The sequence below is a fragment of the Perca flavescens genome, chromosome 19 (genome assembly GCF_004354835.1).
Source record: "Perca flavescens isolate YP-PL-M2 chromosome 19, PFLA_1.0, whole genome shotgun sequence".
Taxonomy (NCBI): Eukaryota; Metazoa; Chordata; class Actinopteri; order Perciformes; family Percidae; genus Perca; species Perca flavescens.
The window spans coordinates 4,341,335-4,346,334 of NC_041349.1; the positions used below are offsets into that span (position 1 = coordinate 4,341,335).

General features: G+C 40.0%; 2 protein-coding genes across 2 annotated transcripts in view; both read right to left on the reverse strand.

Moving 5' to 3' along the window:
- LOC114546120 (low affinity immunoglobulin gamma Fc region receptor II-like) overlaps positions 1–5,000 on the reverse strand; it is a 1,096,214-nt gene that overhangs the window by 569,183 nt on the left and 522,031 nt on the right. The window lies entirely within an intron of this gene.
- LOC114546142 (cysteinyl leukotriene receptor 1) overlaps positions 1–5,000 on the reverse strand; it is a 14,830-nt gene that overhangs the window by 6,594 nt on the left and 3,236 nt on the right. The gene's annotated exons all lie outside the window — the stretch shown is intronic.

Consider the following 5,000-nt stretch of genomic DNA (forward strand, 5'->3'; position numbering starts at 1 on the left):
ACACACACACATACAGAGTGCCAATTATCATCATGTTATGAAATGTTTGCATAGAAGAGAAGCTGTGTGTTCACTGTAACTGTGTGTCTGTCTAACTGTGTATGCCGCGCGGTAAACAAATTAACTGAATAAGTTTGAAACCATAAAGTCAGCGCTGGAACAAGTATTCAGATCCTTTACTTCAGTAAAAGTACTAACACCCCACTGTATAAATACTCTTTAATTACAGTTTTTTTTACAATCACTTTGGCACTAATCTCAGAACCTTGACGTCATTTTTCAAAACTCTAGACACAAAACTCACAACCAATGATCAAAATACACATTTTTTCAAAACTCTTAACACTTGTTTCAATTGCTTGGATACAATACACACAAACCAAAGATCAGTGAAACTATGGGTAGCTTGTGTGTGGGTGATCCAAAGCAGTGTTTCTCAAATGGGGGTCCGTGTACCCCTAGGGGTACTTTGGAGTACTGCAGGGGGTACGTGAGATTCCTTTTTTTAGAAAGGTTAATTTCAAATCTGTCAGTTATGCATAATTCATAAAAATTAATTTAGTTATGGATTCTAAACATCTGAAGTAACATTTAAGTGTGTTTCAGTTACAAGCTTGTTAAAGTGATGATTCGGAGTAATTTCACCCTAGGGTCCTTTGCACCATGACCTCGAGCCAAACACCCCCCCCAGAAGCTTTTTTCACCTGGGTCTAACATTGGGCGAGTTAGCATAGAGTAGCGTTAGCCGCTGAATAGCTTAGCGCAGGGGCTTATGGACCCACATTTGTATCTCGTAAGTTACCCCACTAATAATGCCCGAAATGATACCAAAGGTCTACACTAGTACAAATAGGTTATGTACTCATAAAACGATGGATTGGAAAGTTTGTAAGTACACCAGAAGTTTATGAACACTTGCCTGCTCTCTTCAGCTCTCTGTTGCTGCTGCTACCTGCAGTTAGACGAGTGCTTAGGGCTGTCTACAAATTACTACACCAAAAAGAGATACAACAAAAATATTTATTAATTTAATGATTAAATAAGGTAATGTCTCCAAACTTACCTCAGTTATTACTTGTCTCCTGATAGTTATACTACAGCACTTACTTTAAAAAAAAAGTTAAATTAAAAAATATTTTTGTTGCATCTCTTTTCGGTGTTGTAATTTGTAGACGGTCCCTAAGCACTCGTCTCACAGCAGCAACAACAGCAGAGAGCAGAAGCCAGCAGGCAAGTGTTATTTACATAAACTTCTGGTGTACTTACAAACTTTCCAATCCATCGTTTTATGAGTGCATAACCTATATAATACTAGTGTAGACCTTTGGTATCATTTCGGGCCTTATTATTGGGGTCATTTAAGAGATACAAACGTGGGTCCATTAGCCCCTGCGCTAAGCTATTCAGCAGCTAACGCTACTCTACACTAACTCTCCCAATGTTCGACCCAGGTGAAAAAAGCTTCTGGGGGGGTGTTTGGCTCAAGGTCATGGTGCAAAGGACCCTAGGGTAAATTACTCCGAACCATCACTTTAAGTAAGTCAGACACTAATGCTGCAGAGCTGTAATGTACCTCTTTATATAAAGCCTTTTTTTCTACCAAAAAATGCTTTGCACTCGTCAGGGGGTACGTGACTAAAAAATATTTCAAAGGGTTAGGGGTACATTATTGAGAAAAAGTTTGAGAACCACTGATCTAAAGTAATGTTTCAATGGTATTTCTAGTGATGGGCGAACGAAGCCTTGTGAAGCCTCTGAAGCTTCTTCCCGATTGTATCGCAAAATGATCCGAAGCATCAAAGCATCGGAGACAACACAGGGACATCCGGTGGTCAGCAGAAATCACAGCGGCTATCAACTCGACACAGCCAAAAGAAGGTTATAATATGAACATAGGAGAGACAGAATGGACACATGCATGTGGCATGACTTGACTGAACTTGAATTAAATGACATGAACATGACATGACGGAATTAAAAATATAAAGCCTATGTTTGAATAATAATATAAACTTCTGTGATCAGGATTTGAATGTAAGTAGGTTTAATTGGGCTAAATATGAATTCAATAAACTGCAGCAACAATGCCACCTTCTACCGCTACGTAACATTACGTACAGGTGTATGTAAGTAGGCTAATTTCCATTAATAGGCTAATCAAATAAATTGCAAGCCACACTCATAAACCCTGCGATGTTCCAGTGAATTCTAACGGGCCGTTGGTAAGCACGTATCGACATGAATTCAGCAAACCCTTCTGGAGTTTCAGTGACGTTCGAAGCTTCGGACGTCATCAGTCACATGCTTATTTCAATTTGATACAAGCTCCAACACACTGTTTTGAAGCAGTGTGCTTTGCGGAAGTCATACAAGCTTCGGTGCCTCGTGTCAAACGTCCCATCACTAGGCATTTCACAATCAATTAGTCATTTTTTGAACCAATGATTGTGCAAGTGCAAGGTTTATTTAAAGATATGAATGCACAATGCAAGGAAGGAAATTGATTGTAAAAAAAACCCTGTAACAGTCCTGTTCAGAAGTCTTCCGATTGGCTCAGGACTTTTTCTTTGGAAAGGTTGAAGCTGCTGCTGTGTGGCATCCTACTGCGTTTAAAAATAAACTGAAGACGGAAAGAAAAACCAGAATGAAAAACCGGTTCTTCTTCAACGTACTGAACACTGAAGCTCTGTTCACAGGGCAGACAGCGTGGTGCGAAAAGGAAAACCAAACGGATGAAAAATCATTTTTTATTTTGCCTTTGGGTCCAGACCAAAATGATCCAATGATCTGGACTTAGGACCAAAGGCAACAATCATACCACATTGCAGCATTTTTTCATCCGTTTGGTTTTCCTTTTCACAGCACGCTGTCTGCTCCGATCCCACTCAGGTGATGAGTTGGTGGTAACCAATCAAAACGCAGCAGCGCAAAGTCATGTGATCATTGGCCAGATGTGTCTTTGAACGTTTTTCCTAAAAAACAATGATGGACAGGTCCATGATTTCACCTCACTGACCTAACGAACTGGGACCGTTTCACCATGTTAACCACGTGTCTGTGTGTGTGTGTGTGTCTGTGTGTGTGTCTGTGTGTGTCTGTCTGTGTGTCTGTCTGTGTGTGTGTCTGTCTGTGTGTTTGTGTGTGTTTGTGTGTGTCTGTGCCTGTATGTGTATGTCTGTATGTGTATGTCTGTGTATATGTCCGTGTGTTTGTGTGTGTTTGTGTGTGTCTGTGTCTGTATGTGTATGTCTGTATGTGTATGTCTGTGTATATGTCCGTGTGTTTGTGTGTGTGTGTGTGTGTGTGTGTGTCTGTCTGTGTGTGTGTCTGTGTGTGTCTGTCTGTCTGTGTGTGTGTGTCTGTCTGTGTGTCTGTGTGTGTGTGTCTGTCTGAGTGTCTGTGTGTCTGTCTGTGTGTGTGTCTGTGTGTGTGTGTGTGTCTGTCTGTGTGTGTGTCTGTCTGTGTGTTTGTGTGTGTTTGTGTGTGTCTGTGCCTGTATGTGTATGTCTGTATGTGTATGTCTGTGTATATGTCCGTGTGTTTGTGTGTGTGTGTCTGTGTGTGTGTGTCTGTATCTGTGTCTGTGTGTCTGTGTGTGTGTGTGTGTGTGTGTGTGTCTGTGTGTCTGTGTGTGTGTGTTAATTAAATCACAGTATTTTGATATTCAATTTGATGCGAACACATAGGGGAAAAAAAAAACTTTTGATACGTTGCCAAAACAACATTAGAGAGCTTTTTATTTCCTGGTTTTTTACTCAGTAACATGTGACGTGAAGTAAAATGTAGCAAACTAAAAGTAAAAGTACAGATTTAAAAAAACTACCATAAAAAGTAAAAGCACACGAAAAAAACTCCTCAATTACAGTAAAGTGAGCAATTGTAATTTGTCACTTTCGAGCGATATCTTATGAAGTTAGTGTGAAATAGTTGCTTTCATCACAGATTCCTGAAGGTCTCCAGGTTACTACTCGTCAGACAGAGAACTCTAACCCAAATATTTCCCATTCCTTAGGAGCAAAAACAGACAAAGAGCCACTTGTTGAAACGATGGCGTGTTCATTCCAGCACGTAACTCAGTCATCTTAGAAAATCAACTTGTTTCCGCTTGCAAAAGTATGTGCACACTGTAGAATATCAGCACTTAAAAGTTATTTTCGTGTGTGTTTCAAAAGAAGCTGTATGTAGTCATTGAGGAAGAAGTGGTCCAGTGTCTCTGACTCACACAAGGTTAAGCTCAACCCTTAACTACAGTTTAAGCCTTGTGTTGTCTTCCCCTCGACCATGAACTTCTGGTTCAAAATTGAAAAATCAACTTTAGTTTTTTCGACTTTTTTGTCACTTTTAAAAAAAGTTTTTGTCACTTTTGTCAACACATTTAATTCATGGTCAATAGACCTAATTTATGTGACATTATGACCTAAAAATGTATCCTTGAAATTGTGAATTATTTCGACTAATAGTTAAGATTAGAGGATGTTGAGTGGATCACAGACTGGGACATGTCAACGGTTAGTCAGGATACTGTTTTGAAACCATTTAAACTATTATTTTTGGACAATTTTGGTTGAAAGTAACCCATATTTTTGATATAAAAAAAAACATTGAAAATGGGTCAAATTTGACCCGAGGACAACACAAGGGTTAAAGGTTCCATGGCATGAAAATTTCACTTTATGAGGTTATTTTAACATTAATGTGAGTTCCCCCAGCCTGCCTATGGTCCCCCAGTGGCTAGAAATGGTGATAGGTGTAAACCGAGCCCTGGGTATCCTGCTCTGCCTTTGAGAAAATGAAAGCTCAGATGGACCAATCAGGAGTCTTCTCCTTATGAGGTCATAAGGAGCAAGGTTACCTCCCCTTTCTCTGCTTTGCCCGCCCAGAGAATTTGGCCCCCCCATGAGAGAGAGAGAGAGAGACATCATGGCTTTCAAACCAAGGGGGGTAAGCGTCGCTTCAGATCTTGAACCTCTTATGGCACCATTTTGATGCTACCAAACGAT